This window comes from Ranitomeya variabilis, chromosome 5, assembly GCF_051348905.1.
Source record: "Ranitomeya variabilis isolate aRanVar5 chromosome 5, aRanVar5.hap1, whole genome shotgun sequence".
Taxonomy (NCBI): domain Eukaryota; kingdom Metazoa; phylum Chordata; class Amphibia; order Anura; family Dendrobatidae; genus Ranitomeya; species Ranitomeya variabilis.
Genome location: NC_135236.1, coordinates 663,952,839 through 663,965,002, shown reverse-complemented (window position 1 = coordinate 663,965,002; position 12,164 = coordinate 663,952,839). Strand labels below are relative to the sequence as shown.

The 12,164-nt window shown below is 42.1% G+C and overlaps 1 long non-coding RNA gene across 1 annotated transcript in view; it reads left to right on the top strand.

Annotated features, from left to right (window-relative positions):
- Positions 1 to 12,012, top strand: part of LOC143774017 (uncharacterized) — a 28,774-nt gene extending 16,762 nt beyond the window's left edge. Inside the window, exons 2-3 of the long non-coding RNA XR_013215460.1 lie at positions 11,670 to 11,760; positions 11,869 to 12,012. This is a non-coding gene — a long non-coding RNA (uncharacterized LOC143774017). The remainder of the gene's footprint in view (positions 1 to 11,669; positions 11,761 to 11,868) is intronic.
- Positions 12,013 to 12,164: the final 152 nt, after the last annotated feature.

Below are 12,164 nucleotides of genomic sequence, written 5' to 3'. Positions count from 1 at the left end.
GATGTCATAGGTCACCTTTATACAAATATTTTATACATATATTTAATTTGTTTACATGGAAGGATATAGAAGGTCTAAAATATCTTAATTTGTTCTTTAGCCCAATTTGTTACACTAGAGGTGTTCCCGTGCATATAAACAGCAATTTCCGCACTCTGTCAAGCATGTTCCACATACATATTCAACATTCACGTTCAGCACATACTATAGAGAATGTAGGTGGTTTTAATATAAAGCTCTTGACATACAACAGGATGATTATATACTGTTTACATGATTAGTTGAGTGTGGATGACGGGCCGTCACGAAGCAAAAATATGACCACAAAACCGGCAGAAAAGAAATAGAAAGACTTTAGAAGAACATTCAAAAGGAAATTGATGGCAGGCAGGGTTAATGGGAAAAGACGAGAAGCAGCAAAGGTTTGACGTCAGGTCAACGAGAGGTTTCCTTAGCCAACATTTGACTGAGGCAAAAGAAAATGCCAGGACTAACCGTAAAATAAATATTCCTATGAAATAGCACCTCTATATTATCTCATCTGTCAAAAAAAAGGTCTGAAAATATTGAAAAAGCTGTGGATGTGATGAAGCAGATGGCCATCTCAACCCTCGGAGGTCCACATGTATGTTATCCCAGATAACAGCAGATGGGAGTGAAGGACAGATCATTAATATTGTAGGATTAATGGTGGACTGACACTTCATTACTGTCATTAGTAGCCAAAGTGATTATGCTACCACTCGAAAAACTGAAAAAAAAAATTCCAATATGTGTAAGTCATTATTGAGTTGAGACATAGGGTTGGTGGAGGAGGCAGCTGCCTTTGGGCATCTCATGGGATGGGTACAAATTAAAGATTAAAATTAGAAAAATACAAAGCTCTTCATATATAACCAACTTTGAAGGTGGGAAAGATGGCTTCCTGAGGAATAGAGATAATGTATAAGACATATTTTGAAGATGCTGGGCCCCAATCTAAGATCTATAAAAAGACCACCCGCTTTCCATGTGGTATTTATAATACTGGTATCTTCCTATGTGGCAGAGATAACGTAAGGTTATCATCATGACGTAAATATGACTGCTAGTATTCATCCAGACCATACCATTGTACAAACCCTCCCGGAAAATCTGGAATGTTTTCAGAATAAGGTGAGACCTCCTGGACACCTGGAAAAGTCAAAAGATCATCTATGCTATCCAGAACCTGCCTTAAAAGGGTGGTCTGAAACCGAATGTAAACTTCATACTAAATGTCTGCCTATTAAATTTAATTATCAAATCACTTTTCTAATATGCTTCAATTAAAATCTGGCTCAACCCTGAAACGAACTGTCATCATTGATGTCGGTTTCAGTGGTTGGGCTAGTCCCTGCTCTACTGAGCAGGCACTGGTTGTCAATTGCTCGGTATGCGCTCCCTGTTCTATATTTCTTTGCACAGTGACAGTGCACTCCCTCGATGGCTCTGAAGAGAAATGAAGAGACGGCAAGAAAGCGCACTGTCAGTGCACTTTGTAAAGTAAAGAACGCACCAAGTAGGGACAAAAGAGACTAGCCCAGCCCATGAAACAGACATCAGTAATAACATCCTGTTTCAGGGAGGTGATATCTGTGTTAGGGTCTTGGAACATCCCTGCTTGAAGCATTTTTGACATATAGAGATGGGGAAAGGCCATGGGAAACAGCTTAAGAAAAGAGTGTGGTTAAGCATTCAGTATGATCTACTTTCTGGGACACCCAAAGAGAAAAGTTGGCATGTATGTCTCTGGCTACACCTTTGTTTGGAAGGTGAGGATAACAGGGGGTGATTAAATAAGTCATTGTAAATTGTCCTTTCACATTTTTCACCCATTCTTCACCTATACAGTAGTTTGCTCTTTCAGGGTGAAAGATTTTTGGGCCACACAAGTGACTCAGCTTGGAGGAACAACAGGGGCAGTCGCCTTTGGTCCAACTTTCTCCTTTTGTTTTGATATTTTTCACTCCTAAGAATTGACATAGCCAGCACTGAATATCCGGGACTCGGACTTCTGCCCCAGATCTTTGGGTGAGCACCAACATGACGTAATGGCATCAACATGACATTGGTATAGTTGTATTCTGTGACAAAGAAGAGTGCCGTAGGTCCACCACTCTTTTTGCTGTAGGCCGCAGGCTGCTTGCTTATGGATATAACCTGCAAGATGCCAACATTGGGGCGCTGGTGGAACAATGACGTTATTGCATTGTGCCACCTCTGCCAGAGTGTTCTGTTTGCAAGAAAGAAGAAGACGCAGACAGATTAGGTGAGCATAAACTTAATTTTGTTGTGGGCATTATTGATTGCTTTTGAAGAAGGAACTCAGGGGCATCATTACTTTTTGAGGAGGCCTTAATATTTTCTAAGGTGGATACTTGGAGGGCATTATTTCTTTAAGGAAGCACTCAGGGGGCATTATTATTTGCTTAGTGGGCACAATACTTACTTTATTCCAGGCATATGCTGCGTCACTATGCCGCACTATGGCTTTGGGTCTTTCGGTCTTCTGGACTATCTAAAAAAGTTTCCAATATGAAACCGGCAAGAATAGTGAGAACAGGTGGGTTTCATCCAAAAAAAGGAAAGAACACCATTGGACCTACAAACATATAAAAAGCTAGTCTCAAAGGGGTATTCTCAAGTTGAAAAGTTATCTGCTATCCAAAGGATAGGGTATTGCTTTCCAATCACAGGGGGTCCGATCTCTGTGACGCCCACAGATCCCGAGAACCTGGGCTCTTCTGAATGGAGTGGTCAATCATATCTACTGCTTCTTTATCCATTCTAATAGGAGTTCCGAAGATCAGCCAAGCATTGCGTTGAGCATTCTCTGACACTAGCGTTAAGAATGAATGGAGGGTAGTGCGCATGGCTGACCTCCGCTTTATTCAGCTGGGGCTATTCAGTGTCTCGGAATCGTTGGGAGCCACGGTAGTAGGACCCCCAGCAATTAGACAATTGTTCCTTATCTTGTGAATAGTGGATAACTTTTACATTTAAGAACACCCCTTTAATAAATGTCCTCCTATGTCTTCTGTGTAGAAGATCGGCTAATGGACCCACTTCAAGAACTGGGTGCAACTTCAACCTCTGCTTAACCCTTGACGCCCTTGGGCTTCACTTCTACTCCTTGTCTACTGTCCACCAAGTGCAGAACTGAAGAGCTTTGCTCTGTTCAGACCTAAATCAACAGGGGACTAAAGAGATTTACAGCAGAATTTCGAGTTCAGCTCTGGAGAATGAGACACATTGATGGCCAAATCAATTTTCAGGGCTGAATATTTAACTTGTGTTCAATGTATCAGTGAAATATTATGAACCCTTGTGTAATAGACCGGAGGAAATGTTTCCTAAATAAACCCAGCTGTAATGAATGGTGTCGCTTGTGGTAGGGTAAACTCCATGTGCCGTCCTAGGCTCGGCAGCGTAATTGCCTGGCGTGACATCTCAGATCTTAATTCATATTTCAGATCTAAACGCTTCAGGGTCTAATTAGTGAAAGTGAAATGACTATTTATTCTATGGTTATTTGGCTTAGTAAGAGGCAGTTCCAAGTTACGAGTTCACACTGGGAGGGATTGTCCATAGTTATATCGGAAATGACTGGCAGAATTAAGGGACAATTACATTGTTTACCCTGCAGAGTTTTAATGAGCCAAAAAGTCAGCGCTAAGTGGCATAGATTTGCCTGGCAGTGCCCGATAAGAAGAAAATATTTACAAAGAGGCGGGCATGGATGCTGTACGGGAAGCAGAGGTCCTAATTACAACTTCGTTATTGTAGTAGACGACTTTATGATAAAATCCCTTTAATCATTGTTGGACAAATAGCTATAAGACTAGGCTGTGGAGAAAATGTGACTCATCAGACCAGGCCACCTTCTTATCCATGCTATTGTAGGCATTGTAAGCATTTTTATGGGTGGACATAGACCAGGATGCGCACTAACTGGTCTGAAGCTACAAAGACCCCTACACAAGCTATTCTATACTGTCACGAGATGGGCTATCCTTCAGTTTGGTTACACATCAATGAGCCATGGGCATTCTTGACCATGTTATCGGTTCACCAGTTATCCTTCCTTGGACCAGTTTTGGTCAGTACTAACCACTGCATATTCTAAACACCCATAAGACCTACCGTATGTGGTAAACCTATTACGGGACCCTCCGTGTACTGAGAAACTCACCACAAGGCCTTCTGTATGCTGGAAACACCGTGTTAGATCTGCCATGAACCAGAAACATCCCACAAGACCGACCAAATACCAGAAACATCTCTGAAGATCTGCCATAAACCAGAAAAACCCAACAAGACATGCCGTATACTGGTAGCGCCCAATAAGAACTGTTGTAAACTGGAAACACCCCACAAACCCTGTTGTGTACCAAGAAAACCCCACAGGACTTGTCGTATACTAGGAACAGCCCAGAAGATCTTCCATATACAAGAAGGGCCCAATAAGAACTGCTGTTTACCAGGAAAACCCCATAAAACCTGCTGTAAACCAGAAACACCTCATAAGACCTGTTGTATATCAATAAAACCCCACAAGACCCTCTTTATGCCATTTTCACCCATGAGACCTGCTGTGTACTAGGGACATTCTATAAGACTTGCTGTGTACTGGGATCATCCATTAAGACATACAATATACCAACAACATCCAGCAAGAACTGCTGTATACCGGGAACAATTCACAAGACTTGAAGTATACCAAGATCACCTCACAAGACCTGCTGTATATCAAGAACACCCACAAAATCTGCCATATATCGATAACACCCCACAAGTCCCGCCATATACCAGAAACACCCCACAAGTTCCGCCATATACCAGCAATACCCCACAAGTCCTACCATATACTAGGAACACCCAATAATACCTGCCATATACTGGTAACACCCCACAAGACCTATGATATTCCAGCAACACTCCACAAAATCTGTAGTGTACCAGGAATACCCCAAAAGACCTGATGAATACCACACACACTTCACAAGACCTTCTGTAGACCGGGAACAACCCACAAGACCTGCTGAATACCGGGAACACCCACAAGACCTGCCATCTACCAGGAACACGCCAAAAGACCTGATGTGTACTGGGAACACACTACAAGACCTGTCGCATACTGGAAACACCCCACAAGACCTGATATATACCAGGAACACTGTACAAAACCTGCACACTTTCAACACCCTACAAGATGTGCCATTTATCAAAAACGTCCAACAAGACCTTCCACATACTTGGTACACCCCACAAGACCTGCCATTTTGGAAATACTCTGACCCAGTCAATACCATATGGCCCCAAGTCACTCAGATCCTTATGTTTGCCACTTTTCCTTTGTCACCAAGTAAGTAATGTTGCTCACTTTTTTAATGTTATGACTGATCGGTGTATGTTTGTGCCCTCCTTCTAACCATAGATAGACCATCAAAGTGAGTTTCAGTTAGTTCCTCTACCTTTTTTTCCAACCACCAATGTCAAGGCCATTCCAGACACCCACGCTCTAGCAACCTTGAGGGTTCCCGCCATAATATATAATCTTAGACCATGAGCTCACTTAAGACTGACCAGTCAGCCAAAATATGTTTCCTTTTTTCTCATCCCTAGATAGTCACACCTTTACAGATAAAGCCATTGGAAGCACTGGACTGACCCGTGCCCATTTGCCTCCATAACGGCCCCATCAATGACCCATGCACCCTTAGATTTCTCCTTTAACATGAACATCACCTGCGAAGCTCTGATAAATTTCAGTTCTACTTTCATTAATTGGGTTGTAATAAATCTTGCGTTAGTCATGCTTTGTATTATACTTTGGCTAATTTTAAGATGAAGGCTCGAGGTCTGAATGGTAATTAGCAGATATATTTGATAATAGTTCATTACGAGCTGTAGATGCGGCTCAATATAAATACAAATTTTCACACCTCTGGAGCATTAGTTGCCGTAATATTAGCTCTTACCACGTCGTCATGATCTTCACAGTTTTTTTTACAGCAGTTATTTGATTAGAGGAGAACACGTTAAGTATTAAGATTCCTCCAAGAAATTTCTTCTTTTTCTTAATCTGTGCCAAGAAATTGCACTAAACCCCATTTTCTAGTGCAGCTGCTGTCGGCTCCGTACGTTAGCATTTAGTATGTAAATATATGTACAACCGCTTATTATTTAACACTATAATCAGCAAATGAATACATAGGCATCCAAGCGGGAATGGGAACAGTTTGCTCTAAAAGGGGAAAGTGTCCGATTCTTTTACAGTTTGTTCATCTATAGGATGTTGTCAGTGTTTGTTGTCAACATTGGTTCTCTACTGAAGCCATCGGTGGACCCTATGGTAAGGGTTTAATTGAACCTGCTCCTGTTGCCATTCTTTGTCACAATGCCATACTAATAAGATAACTAATGCTTTTACTAATGCTTTTTTGGTTCTCGTCCCCCCCAAAAAAAGGGTCTTACGGCCATCACTTGACCTAATTTACCAGTCTCTGATCCATGACTTCCTAATTTTGGGTCAAAACTGCAAATTACGGTTTGCCTGCAGCTTCCAGTATCTCAGTTACTTGTCTGCCTGATGCTTCCAGTACCTCAGTTATGTGTCTGCCTGCTGATTCCAGTATTTCAGTTGTCTGACTGTTGATTCTAGTTCCTTCAGCTATGTGTTTGCCTGCATCTTCCAGTATCTCAGTTACGTGTCTGCCTGCCGATTCCGGTACCTCAGCTATGTGTTTGCCTGCAGCTTCCAGTATCTCAGTTACATGTCTGCCTGCGGCTTCCAGTATCTCAGTTACTTGTCTGGCTGATGATTCTAGTACCTCAGCAATGTGTTTGCCTGCAGCTTCAAGTTTCTCAGTTACGTGTCTGCCTTCTGTTTCCAGTACCTCAGCAACGTGTCTTCCTGCAGCTTCCAGTATCTCAGTTACTTCTCTGCCTCCTGCTTCCAGTACCTCAGTTATATGTCTGCCTGTGGCTTCCAGTATCTCAGTTATGTGTCTGCCTGCTGCTTCCAGTACCTCATTTATGTGTCTGCCTGTGGCTTGCAGTATTTCAGTTATATGTCAGCCTGCTGCTTCCAATATCTCAGTTACCTGTCTGCTTGCGGCTTCCAATACCTCAGTTACCTGTCTGACTGCAGCTTACAGTACCTCAGTTACCTGCCTGCTTCTTCCAGTACCTCAGTTGCTTGCCCGCATGCATCTTCCTGTACCTCAGTTACCTGTCTACATGCATCTTCCAGTACCTCAGTTACCTGTCTGCATGCATCTTCCAGTACCTCAGTTACCTGTCTGCATGCAGCTTCCAGTACCTCAGTTACCTGTCTGCCTGAAGCTACCAGTACCTCAGCTAACTGTCTGTGGCTCTGCAATTTTTGTTCTGTCTGCCTCACTCATCTGATGCAATGATACACGTCACCCATGTACCAACCTGGGCCTTGGGCTTGAAGGATCTACCTCACCAGGTCACCCTAATAACAGGATTAGGCTACGTTCACATTTGCGTTGTGCGCCGCAGCGTCGGCGACGCAACGCACAACGCAAACAAAAACGCAGCAAAACGCATGCACAACGCTGCGTTTTGCGACGCATGCGTCCTTTTTTTGGTTGATTTTGGACGCAGCAAAAATGCAACTTGCTGCGTCCTCTGCGCCCGGACGCGTGCGCCGCAGTGACGCATGCGTCGCAAAACGCAAGTGCAACGCATGTCCATGCGCCCCCATGTTAAATATAGGGGCGCATGACGCATGCGGCGACGCTGCGGCGCCCGACGCTGCGGCGCAGACCGCAAATGTGAACGTTACCTTAGAAAAACATAGCTGTTGTCTTGAAAAGAGAGTGCCACGCCTGTTCATAGGTTGTGGTTTTGCAGTCCAGTCCTATTCACATCAATACAGCTGGGATGCAATACCTAACACAGTCCATGGACAGGTGTGGTGCTGTTTTTTGGAAAAATTATTATTTTCTAATCCTGAATTAAAATTTTTTATCAAATCTTTGTAAAAATATAACAGCGTTTACATTGTGCAATTCTCATTTCCATTGTTTACAGGTGTAGTCTATAGATTTTCCTTCAGCATTGCACTTGGCATACCTCTGATTTACTATACATTCAATAACCATTTGTACATTCCAGTACGTTCTACCATTATCTCAGCCGGAAGCTAATGGAAAACGTACGGGTCAAGTGTTTTCTCTCCATTAATCCTCACCCTGACAGAAAGAGATGTTTTACATTATTTCGTGGAGTGATATTCTAATAATCCTTTACTGGTTGCCTCCAGATGAAATGTATTAATTACAAAAGAGTCGAACACAATTTTACTCATTCATCTCAATGAATCCGGAAACTGGACAACGCGTAGGAGATCCATGGTGGTCGTCTTCTTGAAGCTTATTCCGAGGCCTTTGAATCCCTCATCCCTAGTTATTTTAGTGAGCATTATAATCCAAGGATGCCTAATCCTTACAGAAAGGGTTCGACTTGGCCAACAAAATATCTCTGGTATGTTCACGTAAAACATGAATGTGTCCCAAAGATCTTCCAAAATGAAATGGGAAATTGTCCAACTTGGTGTCTTCAAGTCTGCACAATGACCTCTTGTTGAGGATCATACATATCATAGAGGCAGTCAATGCCGTAATCATAGTGATCTGCAAAAAAAATAATGGAGGAATTGCGGGAGTTTTTGCCACATTTCACCTTTGACTGACTTCTTGTTTCTCATCACGGGATTAACGACAAGAACCAGTGCGCATGTGCACAGGAAATAGTTCCATCATTGATTGACAGCTGCAGGCTCTGGTTGCTGCTGTTTTAGTCAGATGCTGACTGTACAACACAGCTGGTATTGAGTGAGCTCAACTCCTAAATGCGTTCCATCCATCTCACCTATTTGTGTATTTCACTCTTTGCAAAGTAAGAGATGCTGTTCTCCACCAGTGTAGCCTCACAATTCATACTCCAACAACCAAAGACTAGTGTGGAGCCTCTTGCCCTGGACATGCTACTCCTTGAACTTTTCGCCACCACTCTGGTTTCAGCATTTGTTAGGAAGCTTTGGCATATTCTCCAGCTTTCACAGAAGCTTCCATCAGCAAGGAGGTCAAGTTAGACTTTTAGGCTAATACCCAAGTCATCAAGCTTAGCAAAATGTTAACCTTATACATTTCCAGGCCTCATGCAGTGGTGCCAATCTATATGACTCATGCAGCATCCACCGAGCCTCTCCCTAAAAGAGATCTTGGGCCAATAGTCCCCAACGACATGGCACCAGAGCTGATTCTCCTAGGCGCCATGTCAACCATCCCACAAGAGACTACTTATGTTGTCACTTCAAAGAGAATGCACCTCTTTTGCTAAAATAATAAAAATCACATTTTTTGCATAAAACACATTAACCACAATACAAGTAGGTGGATAAAGTATGCGAGGAACAAACATTTATTACTAATGCCATATAAAGAGCAAGATGAGCCCTTGAAACCTCTTAGAATAAGACCAAGAAGGTCATTCCCAAATCCTCCAGTCTGATAGGAAATCCCGTTGAAGATTTTGAAACCTTGAAAGAAAATATGAAGTTAATATAATCTGAAGACAAAACTTCTCTGTATGAAATAAAAACATTCTTCAGAACATCTTCTTCTTTGTGTTAGCAATCTATCCCGAGACCGAGTTATTTGTTAAAGATGTATCAGCGGCCATCAGAACTCGGATCACAAGGTCATTTCATTCTCTACTGGATGTTACATATTTCACATCCTCTTTTTTTTCTTGTAAAGTTTTGCCCTGGGGGGTTCTCAAGGTCAGTCCTTCCTTGACCGGAGAACAAAGCTCTACAAAAGATAGACATTTCATAAACTGCTGAGTTTGTCTTGGAATATTTCGATATCGGAATCTTCATCTTTTTTTAGAATCTAATATTTATCCTGTAGTCAGGAAATAAAAGGTCGAAAAGTGTATCCAGTGGTCAGGTCATGTTGGGAGCTGCAGTATCCTATGTCTATAGGAAGAATAATAGAATTACATTATGATATGAGTGAGTGTTCATGTCCTGTTCAGAGGTGCAGTGTATTATATGGACATGGGAAAATTTGAGGGTGATCACCTGAATCCCTCCATAGTTGAGTGCAAGAGCCTAGCAAATATATTTGTTTCCTTTTTGCCCTTTTAGAGTTAGACTTCTCACTTTGACATTGCCAACACTAACAAGCTTCCTGGTTTTCATCAAGGACTAAGTATGGTGGGGACATTGCAGGTTGTGGACCATTAAAAACCCTCTTGAGTTGGCTACTTGGAGATAGACACAAGATGGTATAAAGAGGCAGCCAAATTGACATCCAAAAGAGACATCAAATAAAGGTCAAAAGCTTGGGTTCAAAGATAGTAAAGAGAGAAGTGTCAAGGTAGTGGGCAATGGTTCCGAAGAGAACTGACACGCCAGAGTCACATGCACAAGAAGATGATCTCAGGTCAAGAAAGTCAAGATGGGACCTAAAACTCTGTCCTTGGTCTTCAGAAAGAGGTTTATATGTGTATGCTGTCCCAAAAAACAGAGCTCACCTACACAAAAAGAGGACTTGAAAATCCTCCAAAAATTTGAAAAATCACAGAAAAAAAGCAGAGATGATTACCTGCTCAGGTAATATGAGAGGTATAAGAGGTTTATATGTGTACGCTGTCCCATTGAATCATCTAACATAAAGTATGGTCTTCAAATTAGAAGGCAGTAGCACATTCCGATCAGTAGAGTAAGCTCTGCCATATAGTACCCCATGTTGACCACTAGAGAGATGTAAATGGTGTTCCCCATTTAAATACTATGGATATACCCGCTCCTGGTGGACAGAGTGGTCTCACTTGGGTGGCCTAAGGAATGGCGGCAAACATCGACAACAGTTCAAAAAGAGTTTGGTCACATATAGCATAGCAGCATTGTTACAGTTCTGAACAACTCAGCTTTTAATATCTGAGGTTCAGGTAGCAGAAGTCCATGATATTTGTAAGCGGATGACAGACCTATTTTCAACCCTCTTAAAAGGAGTGCCAATACTGAAAATAGCTGACAGATGATGCCGGGAGGAAAGAAGAGTCTTTCCGAGAGCATGTACAATCGGACACAGTGAGTAGACAATTGGCACCGTTTTGCTAAAATTATTTTTTGGGGATCTTTATAACTCTGTTTCTGTGCTCTGTTGACAAAATAGTTGTCATCTCTCCTGTTACACCCATGAGGATCTTTGAAAAATGGGATACCTCCCAGACTCTCGGAAGAGCTTGTCTAAGACTTCTGAAAATGTTCAAAAATAGCACTTCCAGAAGGTTCAGGCTCAGGAACTAAACACACATTCAAGGAGCAGGAAATAGGATATAGAGGAGTTTGTGTAAAGTAAAAATGGGGCATGCCCTAAGACAGGGAGTAGTTATGGGGAGAACTTCTTTATTTACCTCCTGGCCAAATATTGTCAAAAGTTGACCAATCTCATTGGGATTTGTAGTGTGAATCTATTCTGTAGTGCAAATGTGAGGGGACTTTGGGGCCCTTGACTTCATTTATATGAAAGATTTGTGGCTTTTTTTCAATAATACAAAGTATTACTCTAGCTGCATATAACCCTCTTTGGTTTTCTTTCCAGACAAGTCTAGAAGAACATGTAGACTGAAAGGAACAATTCGTAGACACATATGACAACAGCAATAACTGCATGGCCATCACAGTGCCGACCGGTATGTCAGTCTCTGCCACATACAGTTAAAAGCTTGTTTCACAGCTCAAGCCTGGAGGGGCCCTTCAAAAGTTATCATCCAATTCTCACTTCCAATTTTTTTCCTAAGGGGAAAACAACCAAATTCGAAACAGTCTCCGGCCTCTAGAGTCACCAGCTGGGGGTGCAGACCTGTCGAGCCTTCAGTCGTGAAAGTCAGATTAATGGTTACCAGACTTTGCTCTACATGTATAGTTCAATGTTATGTTATATTATACTTTCTGAACGCAAGAATGTGATGAAACGTGCCCCAGGTGCAAAGATACCATGCAATTCTTCTTCCTGTACCATATAAAGTTACCACTACATCGTAAAATTACTTCTATACAAACAACCAGTTTCCTACGTAAAAAATAATAAAGAGCA